This window comes from Pteropus medius, unplaced genomic scaffold (assembly GCF_902729225.1).
Source record: "Pteropus medius unplaced genomic scaffold, Ma_sr-lr_union100, whole genome shotgun sequence".
Lineage (NCBI taxonomy): Eukaryota > Metazoa > Chordata > Mammalia > Chiroptera > Pteropodidae > Pteropus > Pteropus medius.
In genome coordinates this window covers 499,721-516,830 of record NW_024350924.1, presented here as the reverse complement: position 1 = coordinate 516,830, position 17,110 = coordinate 499,721, and the positions used below count along the sequence as shown (strand labels likewise).

General features: G+C 34.8%; 1 non-coding gene across 1 annotated transcript; it reads right to left on the bottom strand.

The window, feature by feature from the left end:
* Positions 1 to 9,537: 9,537 nt before the first annotated feature.
* Positions 9,538 to 9,656, bottom strand: LOC120585309 (5S ribosomal RNA). Its single transcript, XR_005648299.1, has one exon. It is a non-coding gene; the product is annotated as a 5S ribosomal RNA (ribosomal RNA).
* Between the last annotated feature and the right edge of the window lie 7,454 nt (positions 9,657 to 17,110).

Genomic DNA, 17,110 nt, shown 5'->3' with positions numbered 1-17,110 from the left:
TTTGAAGCAACTGCTCATGGCATTCCTTGGCAGGGTTTCCCTTAGCTAAGCATTTTAGAAACATACAACTAAACAATTAGGAAACAGGTATTAAATTAATGCCTGGTAAAGCAAAGAGTGACAAATACATATAGGATAGAAAAAAAATTTTTTTTTTTTTGGAGTTAATCAGGTATAGTCAAAGTATGTTTATTGTCCTAATGTGGTATTATGGGGTTCAGATACATTTTGTATAATAAAAGGAAAAAATTTATCTTTTGAAAGAAGTAGCAGTGGAAGTTTTGGGACTAGTGCTGCTTATTTAGATGTAAACATATTTCATGTCTAATGTATCTGCAAGTCTGAATTAGAAACTCTCACTGAACCTTGATTGCATGACTATAAAACTGATTAATAGACATACAAATCAATAACTCCTTTTCACATAAGAACAAATAATGTGTGTGAATAGTTGAGCGCTATGCTTCATGTTTGGAGGATCTCACTGCAAACAGTCATACATCTAGACAGTATTTCTAAGTGCTGGAATTTGCCATTCGATTACAAAATTAGTTGATACTGTGAAAGATCAAAAAAGGGAGAGAACTCTCGATTGAGAATAATCTAGTTTCTTTCATATTTTTTTATTTAACAAAATCTCTGAAGTACCTAAAACTTTGCAAAATATTTAGCTTTTCTTATATTTATTTTTGAACAGTAATAGATGTCATTGGTATCATCAATATCAAAGATACTTAGTAGCTTTGTAAAGATAATTTCCATTTTTCTCATTAATAAAATTTCAGAAAAAGTTTCCATATATACACAGAAAATTCTCCTCTGTATCCTCTCTCTTCGTCTATCTGTCCATCTCTCTGTCCAACACACACTCACACACATGATATAAGAGGAGGCCAGAGACTCTAGCATTGGCATTCACGTCCTGGAGGACTGAATCAAGAACTGTGAGCCCATGGCCATCTCATGCATTGTGTTGCATTAGAATTCTATGGGTTTTCCTGAATTAGAGAAAAACTTACAGCCTATCACCAGATCTAATTAAAGACTAAAAAGTTTTGAGATATGGTATTTTTTAATGATAAGTCTATCTATTTCTAGAACTACGTTATTAAATAAAAAATGTATGTTGAATTCATTCAAATGCCTTATTTATCAACTAAAATAGCAATAGTTCTTCTACTTTGACATATCAATAAAATAATTAGATAACTGAGTCCTTCCATAAAATATCTTTAAGTTTATAAAATGAACTGTACTTGAACATGGTGTGTTACAGCTGAATCTTTCAAAATTCAGTTTGGTAGTATTTTAGATAAAAATATTTTCATCAGCTAATTTTGTTCACTGTAGTTCACTGTGAGTGTATTATCTTGTTTTGATGTCAGCATTATGTTAGTTTCAAAAAAAAAATTAAAATTCTAATATATAGGTAAATATATTGGAATTCTAATATATAGGTAAATAACCATTGGATCATCTGTTCAACCTCTAACTTCTTGTACTGAACCACTCTCTGACTTAGATATGGATATGAAAAACCATTTTTTTGTTTATATCACTTATCTCTGTTCAAACTTTTTGAATCAAGAGTGGTTCATTTAGGTCTCTCTCATGAAAATTTAGAAATCATATCCAATTGGTAAGTTTCCCTGGTGCCTTGAAATTAGGACAAATAAATTTAAGAGCTAAGACTGACTCATAATAAGGTAGAAAATACTAGTCTTTACATGGCTGCCCAACCAAAGACAATATTTTCCAACCTCTTTGTACCAGATGTGGCTATAGACTAAATTCAGATGTGGCTATAGACTAAATTCTCACCATTGAAATGTCTGGCCTTGGTCTTAAGACATTATGTGACCCTATGCTTCTATGCATCCCAAAGTGTTGAAACATAAAAATATCTATAGTCCAGCCTAACTACAGAAGACAAAATCAGAGGGTATATAGATATCAGAATTTAGAAAGAATCTGGGTCTTTGAATGATTGCCAACTTGGTCTGCTCACTTTGGGATTTTTATATCTGAGGAAAAAAATTCTCTTTTTCCTAAGCTCCTTTTCCTTGGGCTTTTTTTTTTTTTTTAAATAGCAATTTATCCTAAGTAGGCCAAGAATATGAAATAGTAAATATTATTAGATGGAAGAAGGAGAAAATCAAATGAACTGATAGAGACACAGAATTCAAAATCATATGATTCCAAAGGCATAGATAGTCTAAGAGATATAAGTACTAACTTTCATTTTCCCTGTTTCTTATTTAATTTTTGAATCTTGAACCAAGTGTATTCTAACAGAACTGCTTCCCATGGTTAGGTTCTGTAGGTTATAATAAGTTCCTCTTTTTCATTTAAGCTAGATTAAGTTTTCCTTCCAAAAAAGTCATTACTAACTGAATATTTGATCCAAAACCTAAGATTGCAAGTAACTCCTCAGCACCAGGCCTAGATGGGGAGTAAAAAGAATGAAGATGACTCTATCCTGGTGTGTGAAACTGACTCCACATACGCATTAACCAAATGATTTTCTACTGCCTTTGGCACCTAGATGATACATCCTCATAAAAAAAAAAAAAAAAAAAAACATTTTAGGAGATTCAGAGGCCAAATATAATCAAAATTGTTTTGATTAGATTTCTACATAGTAGGGAAGAGTACAATTGAAATCCAAAGCTCCTTTGGCTGTACTAGAGAGAGACAAAAGCAGATCAATGCTCTGTAATTACTGAGATCAAATAAAATAGATTGATAATAATTATAATAATAATAATGGTAGTTTACATGCATGACTCCTGGGAGCCAAGTAATTTATATGCATTCTTATTTAATTTTTACAAAAATTCAAAAGGTAGATTCTTTTATCATTCCACTTATACATCTCAGTAAACTGAGATCTAGAGTGTTAAGAAATTTGCCCAGTGTCAGAGATGGACTTGATTTCTGTCTGTATTATGCAGCGACTGCTACACTTTTAACCTCTTTACTGGACCTTAACAAGAAATTAGCCATGTGCATTATTAGCCTATTCTACCACTCTGCCTTATACAGGCTACTTTAGAATGTCAACTCTGGTCTAGATAATTGTTTTCCATATAGATCTTTCCAACTAAAGTTATTAAGAATAACTAAAAGAAGTTTCCAGATACTATGTGGTTTTTATCACATTAAAACAAAAATCAACGTAAGTATTGAAAGTTGTGAAGAGACTTGATCTTAAAAGTTCTTATCATGTACAAAAAAATTGTAATGTGAGGTCACTGATGTTAGCTAAACTTATTGTGGTCATCATTTTGCATTATATAAATATATGAAATCATTATGCTATATATCTTGGATTAATACAATATGCTCATTATATCTTAGTAAAACTGGAAAAAGTCAAAATATTATTGAACTTGTACTTTGCTTAATTCAAACCAAGAGAGCAAAGAATCTTGGCTATTCAAACCATTACTAAGCTGTTTTATTAGTACAAAGGATATCAATACTAGCCGGAAGCTACCTGCTAAAGACACTTTGGTGTTTTTGCCCCTCTTCATTGACATTAGACAAACTAGTCAAGGTACATTTGTATCAGTTGTCAGAACCCAGAGCAACCAGGTTTGCTGACCAACAAAATCATCCCCCCAAATTAGTAGTGTGTCAACACAATGAGGCCCATGAGAGTCACTGGCACCATCACTTATGTCATTATATCTCCCTGTAGAATATAAATATCTCAACCAATAGTCAATATCTGTTGCCGTTCTATCCATTTTCTCCTACCAGCTTTTGAAATGGAAATTGTTACTGCAGTTTGGTTGTTTTCCCTTCTATATTTTGAATACAAGGCACAACAAATGTTTGGATAGTGGGGAAGAGTTTATAAAACTAAAACTTTACTATGCAGAGGAAAAATAATCTGGAAAGATTGTTTTAAAACAGATACCCATCATAACCTATATCCTATCTTAATAGGTTTATGGTATTGTGCGTGTGTGTATAATGCATGCCAATGTTTAAACACTCATTTAGATTTTAGTAGATGGACGGTAAGTAGTTCAAAGCAGGAATGGTTTTAATTTACATTAGGGAAAAACAAGTAAAGTTTTAAGAATAGAAAGAATGTGTGAGTGCAGAAAGTTGTATACATTTACAGGCAGTCAAGGGTTCCTCTGTGTAACAGAAATAATGATTCTGTCACTATTATATTTACTATTAATATCACTATATTTCTAGCTCTAATTGTAAAACCTAAGAGAAATTTTACTCGACTGATTATGCCCTTTCCTTGAAAAAAATATTTATTAAAATATTTATTAAAAATATTTATTAAAAATATCAGCACAGTTCCTTCATTTCCTTTTTTCTCACTAGTCACTCTTTCTCAATCACCCTATTATCTGATTACTGTGTATCCCCTCTGTTTTGAGCACTCTCAGAACCAGATTTATAGAATATTACTCAATCCCACAAGCCATAGATGATTAGGCAAAGCCTTCGTCAGACCCCACCTCAATCATTCAGTCTTACTTCCAGGAATTCAGAATTAATTTTGAAATGGTCACTCACTGCTAGCTGTTTAATCGGAACTAGAGCTTGACATTTGGGGCCCCTTTTGGTAATATGTCTAGTGACAGGCAGAATGTTGAGATGGCCCTCAAACTTCTTTTTCTCCTCCTTCTTGTGTGTGGAGTGTGCATAGGATCGAGAACATGATGGATCTCTCCAATGATCAGACTGTTACATGACAAAGGAGAGGGGACTTTGCAGATATGATCAGTTGCCTCCGAGGTAGTGAAAGGGAGATAATCCCATGTAGGCCTGGCTTAAGCAGGTGAGCACTGCCAGGGACCTGGCCCTTCCTGAAAGATGAGATTAGAAGGATGAGAGAGATTCTCCTGCCAGCATTGAAAAGCCCAGCAGCCTTTATTTCTACAGCTACAAGAACTGAATTCTGCCAGCAAGCAACGAGCAATGATGAGTGCCCTGAGCCCTGGCTGGCACTGTGGTTCCAGCTTGGCAAGTCCCTGGTAGAGACCCAGCTAACCCATGTCCAGGCTCCTGACCTCTGGTGCAGTGAAATAGTGAATTCATGTTGTTTCAAGCCACTGTTTCTGTTACATAGTTTCCACTGTCACATGGCAATAGAAAACTAACATATTATTTTTGGGGAAGCACAGACAACCATACAGGAGAGGTAGAAAGAAGGAAGAGAGGGAGGGGGGAAAAGAGAGGGAAGGGGGAAAACAGAGGGAGGAAAGGTGGGAGAATGTGACCCAGAAGCTAAAAAAAAGAGATCAGCGAAACTCAGAGACTCATATAAAAAGAGAAGAAATATATGCTTCCATTTCTGATGGCTTTTCAGTTTCTGATTCTAGTTTCTCCTAAGATCTGACTGCATTTTTTGTATCATGTAATAATTCTGACTAGTTCAAGCACAACCTCATAAATTAAGCTAGTTTGTATGGGTTATTGTTACTTGGAATTGAAAGGCCTCTACTAAGACTCCATAATACTTTTGCTAAAACAAAACAAAACAAAACAAAACAAAACAAAACAGGATAGAAAAAGTCTTCTGCTCTAAATGCTGAATCGATAAAACAGTGCTTCACAAACTCTAAGTGGAGAATGAGTATATGTAAATATTAATTCCTTGAGTGACTCCATTTACTACATAAGTTCTCTCCCATGAAGACGCTGATTTGATGCTGTGTCACATGGTTTTTGGGTGCCTAGTAGCTCCCATCCCATCCCACTCCATACTACTATTCTGGCAAATGAAAAAGCTAAGGAAAACTTTCTCCGTTTCCCATTTGTCTGATTAAAGCATTCAAACACTGAGTTTGATAGACTCATGTTTTGTCCCAAAGGGACATTAATGGTAGTAGATGATACATATCCCTTGAGCCCTCATCTTTGTAACTGCAGAAGTGCTCTGCTGGAGAGATTTATCCTCCCCTCCACTCCACTCCGTGGCCATGGCTGAGCGCTCAGCTCATACACACAGGTCAGATCGGAAGGACATGAGGTTGATATCTCAATGACAGATGGAGAATGGTAAATACATATCTGAGATTTCTTCTTGGGATAATGCTAAAACATGTTTTACAACATCTCTTGAATTTTCCAGGGGAACTGAGCTCTTATTGCCCTCCGTGGTAATTAGCTTGTATCTTTTTCCTTTCTTCTCTCCACTATCCTCTTCTCCTGTTCTCCAAAAACCTACTCACAATATAGGCATTTGTCCTCAGCATTCCACCAAAATTATTCTGATATTCAACAATGATCTCTATATTGCTAGATCTAACGGTGAATTTTTCTAATCATTAGAGAAATAACAATGTTTATAATGCGATACCATTTTGACTAGTCAAAAAACAGTAACATTGATAATAATCAATAATGAAAACAGTTTAGTTACTTTAACGCGGTTGGTGGGAGTGTAAATGCTATATAACCTTTCTTTTTGTAAATTTGTCAGTAACTAAAATTATAATTCTGCTAGAGTTCCCATAACGAAGTTCCAGAGACAGAATAGGTAAACAATGGAAATTTATATTCTCATGGTGCTGGAGGCTAGAATTCTATGATCAAGATGCAGACAGGCTGGATTTCTTCTGAGGCCTCTCTCCTTGGTTTGCAGATGACTATGTTCTCGCTGTGTGCTCACGTGGCTGAACCTCATTCTGTGTGTTGCTTGTGTCCTAATCTCCTCTTTTTATAAGGATACCAGTCATATTGGATTAGACCATCTCATCATATGATGTCATTTTACCTTAATTACCTGCTTAAAGGCCCTGTCTCCAAATACAGTACATTCTGAGATATTGGGGATTAGGAATTCAATGTACAAATTTGGGAGGCAGAATTCAGCCCATAACAGATATCAACTTTAGAAATGGACATACCCTTGAATTTAGGAACTCCACAGGAATACATATAGTTTGTGATTCCCTTGCTGTGGGAGCTTGCCCATCTTTTAAACCACAGCAATCTTTTCTAACTGCGGTTGCATTGGGGCTAGATCCAGAGACTTGAGCCTTGGTGACTCAAGTCTGAAGACCAGAGTATTTCATCTTACACACAGTTGACTGTTTCCCACCACCTGGACATACATGACCTAGACTAGACCAGTCAGTGTTGTTAACTGGACATTTCTAAAGTATTTAGGAAAATTATTCTTTCTTTGGATGTTGGCTTGGATAGGTGGATACGGTCTTCCTGCATATTAAAGGAATCTCTCAGAATGACAGACACCAAGTGAAGAAAAGTGGTGAGATAAATAGATAGATGCCTGATGACATTGTTTAATCCATAAATCTAACAGTTCTTGAATAACACACACTTTTTGGTTTCTCGATTTAACTTTAGGCAATAAATAGATTTTGTTGCTGAGCTATTTGAATTGCATTTTTGACATGTGCAACCTGAGTTCCAACTAATACACATGTGTACTCAGAGTCTTAATTTCAAATGTTCATTGAAATATTGTTTTGAAGTTAAAATGGAAATAATTTGAATTCTTTTAATATGGCAATCATTTAATAAATTGTGTTATAGCTAAACTGTGGAATGAGGTGAATCTATATGCGATGACATACAAAAACTATAATACATTTATTGAATAAAGAAAGTAATCATCAAATAAAAGTATGAACCTACTTATATGTGTATGAATTTATATGTAAATGTATAAAGTATGGATATAGTGGTTATCACGGCAGAAGTGGGACTGGGGTCAGTATCGAGATGAAGTCAGATTTTCATCATTTGTTATCTATGTTTGCATGTTTTCTTTCCCTTTCTAACATTTAACATATACACTCATCCTTTTAAAGTGATGCTTTTTGAGCTTTTGAATTATTCTAGCTCACATGGCTAGTGCATAAAGTAAGTACATGAGAGATGTTTATAGATCAACGTGTTTAAGGGTGCAGAAGAAAGAATAACGGACCCCAAGTGGAACCTGGGAATATGTTACCCTACACGGTAAATGGGACTTTAATCTAAGGTTAAAGACAATGAGATGGCAAGATTAGTGTGGATGATCCAGGTAAGCCAACCTAATCACATGGTTTCCTAAAAGCAGAAGACTTTTCCCGATTACAAAGAACCAAGGGGAACGTAGCCACAGTTGGAACTCCATCCACTAGTGCTAGGTTTGAAGGAAAAGGAAGGGGCATGAGCTAAAGAATGTGCATGGTTTCCAGAAACTAGAAAAACAAGAGAAAACAGATTATTCCCTGAAGTCTTCAGCCCTGCAGCCCGCAGACACTTTGATTTTGGCTACCGTAGAGCAGAGTTAGAATTCTCACCTATAGAGCTATATGATAATAAAGTTGTATTTACTAAGCCGCAAGCTTGTGGTTATTTGTTACTTCAGCAACAACAAAACAACAACAACAACAGTAAAATCATTCCAGAATTTACTATAATTTTATTAAAACCTCAGAAGTCATCTTGATACCAGCATCATTTCATTCATTCTATATTTTGTGTACTTTTTGTATGCCCAGACCCTCCCTATACCTCATTATGATAGAAAATCAATGCCTACAGAAAAAGCAAGATGAGCTCTTCTCAGTGTGCAGATGAACATAAACATACAATATATGGTGGAAAATATATACTTTAACTTGGATCTTAAAGTACTTAAATAACTTACATGCTTGAACTTCAAACTGCAGAACACTACACATCAAGAGGGAGTCAAAGAGAAAAATGCCCTAGATTTAAAAATGGAACAAGGCCCAGATGGATTCACTGAAAGGTTGCAATTCTCTTCTAAAAGTGCAGACACAGATCGTTAACTATATATAAGGGAGCCATTCAATAGAAACTCAAAAATGCAAAAAATAACAGTTTCGGCCCAATTATCTAATGAGCAGGAAATTGTTCTTTAAGTAACTAAAGTAACATGAGCTTAGGGAGGGCAAAGTTAATTTTGCAGTTGCATTTATAATGACTATAACATTGAAAAGAACAAAAACAAACGAAAGGCAGATGACTTGACAGCAGTCTGAGATCATAAGACTGAATAATATCTACAGTGACATATTTGTTAAAGTTTCATGTACAGATATATTAATTAGATGAAGCAGGTGAGAAAGATTAGCAAAAGATGAAAGGCAAAGCTTCACTTTTATAGCGAGAGTGTTCAAGTAAAGCAGTATTAGATGTGATTGTAATAATGATAATAATGAAAATTACTGTCTACATCCTCAGATACAGCATAATCAGTGTACACAGAAATTAAGAAATCACACATCTTAATTATTGCTGAGAAAGGAAGCATAATTAATTAGTAAATTAAATAAAATATATTCATGATACAAGCAGTTGATTTCCTGCTTTTTGCTTTAAACTTTAATATATAATTTGAATGTATAAAAGAGCCTGCCTCTGTCATTATAGCTATCTCTATAAGATTATAAGATATACCACTGCGCACAATAATAGTTTCTTTTTTTTTTTAGGCGAGGCAAACCTTGGTTGAACCCAAAGATTGCAAGGACCTTGTCAGCTTACAATTCTTTATTTTTTCATTCTTATTTTTTATGCCTACAGCACCTGGTCTTCCTAGGTGGTCTCCCATCCAAGTACTAACCAGGCCCGACTCTGCTTAGCTTCCGAGATCAGATGGGATCGGGCTTGTTCAGGGTAGGATGCCCGTAGACTTAATAGTTCTTAATTATTATTTACTAGTTCATTCCATATCATAGAGCTTCAGAAATATGTACCTTATAACTTATTAGCCTTTTGAAATTCCAAGAAATTAAACTGCTTGTCTTCTCTGAACTCGAAGGTAACTTAGCTTTTCTTTTTGTTCCACATCTTTTCTCATTTTTCTTACTTGCTTTCTGCACACAGTCTCAACCACTTCCTGCGTAACTGTGCTCTTTTCCGAACTTGGTCGCCTGCTCTCTTCTCATTCTCTTCCTCCTCCCTTCCTCCTCCTCTTCTGCATTTGAGCAGCAACTATGTGTCAGGCACCATACCGAAACTCAAGGGTATGCAGGTGGATAATAACCTCAGCAAACTAGCATTCTTTGCCAAGACAGGTTGATAAAACCAAAAATTACAATGGAAAGTTGAAAATATTGTAGGAAAGAATGCTGTGAGAGACAGAATAGCTGTGGGCATCAGGTAAAGCTTGCCAGAGGAGGTGATGCTAGATTTGGGTTTTATTCAACAATAGTTATTGGGTGAAAAAAGGCAAAAATGGCTCTGCCTCCTCCCATACTTCTGTCATCTGTGTGTGTGTGTGCGTGTGTGCGCGCGTGTGTGGGGGAGGTTATCTCAGAACCCCGCAAGAACTAAATATCACTCACAAACAAAATTGGCTTTTGATAGCTATAGCACTCAAATATTTGGTCTCTATTCTAAATGTAGTGGGAGAGATAAAGGATTTTAAGAAGTATTCTGACACTTCTTTCCTTTAATTGCCATTTTCCTGATCTGTTTGTTTCAGTAGAAGAGGAACTTTGGATGCTGTATTCATAGCTGGCAACTTGCACTGCCTCTAGTTTTGTCTGAAAGTTTTAATTCTGACCTAATACCATTTAATATTTCCAAATAATTGCAACGGCACAAAATTAGATAATACATATAAAATAACTCAGCATAGCACTTCACATATGTTGTAACAAAGAATCTGTCTTAAATAAAGAAAGTTTAAAACGGGAAGTAGGGAAGAGATAATGGTTTGAATGTTTAGTTTTGAATATAAAACTTCATCACTTAATTTGTTCTTATATCGACAAAAACTTCTAAATTGTTACAAAATATACAATTATCTTTCTCCACTATAGTATAAAAGCAATTTTTTTTTTTTTCTAGGAGTTTGGTTCTAATGGGAAAATGGAAGATAAGGGTGAAAAGTTGAGTGAGATCATATATTGATTAAGATTTTAAAAAATGATAAACATGGATCGAAGGGAGAAAAAGTCAAATTTACGAGAGACGCAATAATTAGAATCTAAACAAGTAATTGTTCCGGGAAGATTCAAAAGGAGACATTAGGTGATGTGATCCAGGAAAACCCTCTTAATAGGAAAGGGTTAAACTTAATCCAAGATGGAGAGGAATTAATTTATCTCCTGCGAAATTTACCCTGAAAGATTTATTGAGCTCCTACTATAAGCAACATACCTAATTTATCTGGGACTAGATTCTATATTTAAAAGTTCACTTATTAATGCAGTATAATTCTGAAGAGGCGCAAGGGTCCGAGTGAAACTTAGCTGCTTGCACTCTCAGTTGTGAGTGATTATGTACCTATGCCACATTTCTAGTTGGGGATATTTCTATTTTACATGAAGCTGTGACTGTTTTATCACATTTCCTTTGAGATTAAGAATAGGAAAAAAAAGAATAGAGATATCATTCACTTATTTTTGACAATTACTGATCTCTTTAGTTTTGCACATTTTAGTGTTGCTTTTTAAATTCTTTCTGAAATATTTTCAATTGCTACGAATAATTATACAGAACTTAAATAGGAATTTAATCAAATTTGTACAGGTTAAGAATACCTGCCTCAGTCTTATTCTACATTATTCCCTCTGAGTTATTTCTCTCGTGCTAATAACTTACATCTAATTTGGGGAAGCTTTTAGGCAAAGTTAATTTTATTATTATTGCATTCCAGGTTTTCTGTCTCCCATCTATGGTCTATGTTGTGTTTTATTCTTCTCTGAAAGCACCTGTTTTTAAATTGTTAAAGTTGAAATCATACATAAATTATTTCATTTATTCACCATCTGTGTCTTCTTATCTGTGCATTAATTCTTAATTTTTGATTATCTTTTAACTTAATTATGATGGAAATTACTGAAAAATAACAGCAGAACGTCAAGTTCATAAATTCTTCCAGTGTGACATTAGTATTTATAATCATGCCTGTATAAATCTAAGGGATCTGGAGTCTGAAAAACCCTTGAGTAACATGTCACAATGAATATATTCTGATGGAACCAGCCTCTGTAAGACAGAGGTTGCCTCCTCATGGCCTGTGGCTATAATCCTGCCACAGATATTATCTATTCATTTTAGAGAGTGTTTTAAAAACATTTGAGTTATGTGCCAACATTTTGAAATTCAAAGTTAACATGTAATTCTAAAAAATCTAGCTTCTCTTATCAAGCTATGAACTCTAGGAGGAATGAAGCCATGTGCCTGCGTGGCTACAACTGGCTGGACCAAGGATAGAACATGAGCTCTACAGGTTGCCTTAGTCAGTCCCTAGGTAGCTTGTTTAGGACATCAGGAAGTAGAAGAGGAGAGCAAAAAACCAAACCAAAACAAAACAAAAAACACACAAAAAAACAGATGAGCTTGGAGGACCTACTGGAAACGTGTTCTTTGTGCTATGCTACAAGTAATAGGAAGCTACTAAAGGTTTTCAAGCAGGCGACTGGAATGAAAAGATTTGCTGTATGGGATGATCATTCTGGCTGCTGTATAGAGAACTGACTTGAGATTGATCAGAGTGGAAGCGGCAAAGCCAGTCAGAAAGCTACTGAACTGTTCCAGGCATGGTAATGATTGTGAGTGACAATAGAGTTGGTAAATGGACACGTTTGGAAAAACAAAAATCATGACATGGATTATCAGTGCCCAGTGGACTGGATATGTGAGATTCACGGGAGAGAGGTGACGAAGGAAACTTAGATGACAGGGCTGCTCGGTGGGGAAAGCTGGAGGAAGACCAGGTTTGTCAAAGTAAAGCTCCTCTGTGCAGAGGTGGAGATGGTGTGTTTGAGGGTTTCCTGAGATATCCTTGCAGAGGTCCCAAAGGTAAATGCTGTGGAGCGAAAGAAGAAGACGAGGCCTGGAAGAGAAGAGTAGTCTGGGAAAAAGGAATAGAGGCAACAGCCAGGGAAGAAGTAAGAAAATCAGGACAATGAGCACACTTGGAAAACTAAGATAAGAAAGCATGTCACTAAGGGGGTGTTTCAGAGCGGCAAATGTAGACTGAAGAATGAAAACGTTCATTGTATATAGGGACATGGAGGCTATTGCTCAAAGTGCCTTTTTGTGCATTTTGAAAAAAATGCACCAATATAGTGTGCATATATATATGCGTGTATATGTGTGTGTGTATCCATAAAAATTTTACTTTGTCATTAATTTAACTGTAACGTAAAACAAACTCCATAATTTATACTATAAGGTTCTAATATTAGTTTTGAGTTTATTCCTCAATAAAAAATGATAAAAAATAACCTACTTTATTATTTTCAATTTTAGTCTGACTATATTCATCTTTTATTTTTACATTTGATCTCAGTTGATAAAATTAAATGGATTGTAACACTCAGTATTAGAATATTGTTTTTCCCCAAGTAGAATCCTTATATATTTATTTTCTTGTTCATCTATCTTTCTTTATTTCATTTTCCCTACCCTCATTGTTACCTATAACGTACAGATATCTAATGCATGTTTTAAAACCATTTATACATCTCTTTATTAAAAAATAATGTTCATCATGATGTCATATCTATAAAATTACATTAATGTCACTGTAATTGTGTTTCATTTTTTTCTCTTCATGTTGGCCTTGGTCGATCTCGAAATTTATGTTAATATATGTAGATGTAGTTTACTTTAACAGCTGTAGGATATCCCAGTGTTTCTATATACCACAGTTTGTTTATTCATTTATTTATTGCTGAACACTTATTTTCCTTTCTTTACTATTACAAAATACATAATGCACAAACACACACAGTCATGAACATCATACATGTCTATTTACTTGGTTTAAATTTTGCTAGGGCATAGAGGTCCTGGCTTGCAGAATATGCATAATTTAAGGTTTACTAAATGTTTACAAAATTTATTTTCAGAATAGCTGTATCCATTTTCATAAGCTTCCCTGTGCTAAAGCCTGAGGATTTTATTATAATTTGTAGGTTGTTTTATATCTGGAATGTCTTATGCTTCACTTTAAGTTTCAAGTCTTTCTTATAAGATTTCTCAGTAGATGTGTTTCCATTGACAAGCTCTGAAAAAAAGATCAGATTTCATACACTCAATTCTTATTAAGAGTTCTTACAGCTATCTCTTTCATTTTATTTATTTATTAACGTAAGTATTTACAATTTATTTTACTTTTAGCTTTCTCATCTCTTTTATCTAAGCATTTTGTGTTCCAGTCAGCACCTCTGTATACTATGTGGTGAGTGGAACTGTTTATTATGATGTTATTCTCTGGAAAAAGACTGGAGAAAAGGAGATGCAGAAAGGAACAGCTTTGTCCAATTTTCCCATCCAGCTTTTATTGAAATGACTAATAGGATTCTCAAATTTGAAAAAAAATACTGCAACACTGCTGAAAATTAGGAAGGAGTATTACCCACATATTGGGAATAATAAGGAATTATTATGAGATATAGTGTATATCAAACTAGTTTTGAGACAGTTACCAAGGAACACCTTATACCTGCTTCTTTTCCTATGAAATGATATGGTCCCAGGGAAATTACTAGGGAACACCTAAACATCTAAACTGATTCGTGAGATATGAAAGCAAGAAAACCTTTGAATGTTTTATGATTTGGGTTAATTTTTTCCCCCTGATACAATGCAGTATCTGAAAACGGTGACAATATCATAATTTGGTCAGTGGCTAAAATAAACAGAAAGGCAGCCAGGAGTAGAGCTGGTAACAGGTGTGGCTGGAAGCAGTAACCATAGGGTTGCCTAGTCGGGTCTGCCCAGAGAGGACGGACGTCATAAGTTGAGCACCTTTGCTGCTGGCTCACCATTCTCAGAGACGGGAAGATACAGACATTAGATTCCTCTGTTAGGATGCTCTAGGTTTTATCCCCACCAACCTCAGGTAGCTTGATCTTTGAGCTGATAATACAATTTTTTATCAATCACCTCTCCAGCTTGACATTTTTGTTCTGGATGGACCTAGGTGAGGTTTATCTAATAAGATGAGAAACAGCAGTCTTCGACTCTGACATCTGATTTAATGATATAAATAAGAAGTAGAGCTACCATTTAGTACAGCAACAGGTAAGCCACATGAAATTAAGATTTGCTTTTTGCTTTTTTCTTGTTCTAGGTGTTATGTCGGTCTGGACACAAAGACTTATTTTTAAAATCCTAGAGAATAAAAATTTGGGGGTGGGTTCAGGTTTCATTGACATTTTTTTGATATATTAATTCAAATAATGTCCAAAAGATGGTTCAAGGGTAATAGATCAGCCTATTTGTCTATTGTCTTCTAAACTCTTCAGAATCAATCAGATCCAAGCATCTTCTTTGGGAATTAAAAAAAAAAAAAAAAAAAAAAACTTTGACTTTACTGGTGATAGTTCTAGAGGTTCATAGCAAGATGGTACACTTGAATATTTTTGGGGGTCCTAGGGAAAGATACATGTAAGCCCACAAACTGAATTGTGTGTCATTCTTCCCTGCTAGTAGAGGCTGGCTGTCTTTGCTAGTAGAGGCTACAAGTGCCAAATATGCACTTTCTTTGTCTTCTTTGTTATTAATGCATGTAATGGGACCAAATCCTGACCAATGGAAACTTGCTGGGCAAATTTTGGGAAGTACTTTCCTATATAATAAAGAGATATTCAACCAAGGAACCCCTTTTTTGGTAAGTGTAGCTGTCCCTACGTGTGATGCTCAGAACTGTTGCAGCCATCTTATGTTCAGGAAGGCGGACATCACCAGCGCACTGAAGATTGCAGAGCAACTATACCCTTGTTATTTGACTGAGTATCTGCACGCCTCTGGAACTTTTCTGCCCTGTTCTTTTTTGTTACATAATACAAGACATAACTCTTCATGTGCCAGTTTTCTGGCCTCTGACGATTACCTGCCCTGATGTTCATGCCAGAGCAGATGAAGAATTGTTTTAGTTCTCGATATCTTCCAAACGCATCTTTGCTGTGATCCCAAATGTACTGTTTATCAGTTACTGATTTCACAGTTCTGATTTCTTGATTCTGTCATCAGAAAGAGGGAGCTCATATATATAGGTGAAATTCTAATAGAAAAAAAATTGATAGAAGTTATAAAAAAGGAGGGGGAAGAATAGTAACACAAACGTTTATATCATAGCTCGCATTTTGTTTAACTCAAATTTATCCTCTTATTTTTTAGAGCTATAAATCTGGACAATTTTCTCAATTATAGCCAGGGAAAATTGGGGTAAGCTATTCCATCATAGCTTTTTAGAACGGTAACTGTCAAATTTTCATGAACCTATGTGTGATTAACATTTGAAACAGGGCTCTGTATCACCATGCCTGTAATGAAGATTCTAATAGCAATACACCAGAGAATGAGAAGAAGCGGGAGAACTTTTTCACTTGGTACAAATGACATTCCTGAATAGATCTTTCTAGTGTTAATATTATTAAACAGAGAAGAAAGAAACCATTATTTTTAGCCTATGAAAAGATTCTACAATGACAAAAAAGAAAAAGAAGATGGTCATACCATTCAAGGATAAGACAAAAAGAAGCTTTGAAAAAATTTTTTTTGCTGTAAGAAAAAAAGAATAAAAGTTAGAATATAAATGTCTGTGCTTTCAATAGAATTCAATATAACTTGGATTCTCTGTAACAAAAGATGAAATGTGAAATGGTAAGACAAAAGACATATGACAAAAATTCTGGCTGAGAGTCAGATTGAAATAAAACAGAGATTGATGAGATTGGGAAATATTAAAATTAAATTAAATGTAGCATCAGGGAGAAAAAAAAATCTCTTGTACTTTAGGGAAAGAAAATAACAGAGTTGACACTGTAGAAAGAGAGTGAAGGAAAAATATATCATAGAATAGGGAGAATGGGGGAAAGAATGAAAATAACAGACATAGAACAGAATTAAACTTAGATATAATTGATGCTCCCTATAGAAACCTCAGAACACAATGGAATAGAAACTATAGTAAAAAATACAATTGGAAAAAGTCAAAAAACGTTACGTGCCTGCAGATTGAAAGAGTTCAACAGGGTTCTAGGAAAGATTAATGAAAATATATCAATGTCTATATAAATTATGGTGACTTTCTTTAAAATTTCAGAAATAGAAATAATTCTATAAAAATCTAAGCGGAAAGTTGTATGGTCGAAGGACTTGAATTGATATTGGGTAGAAA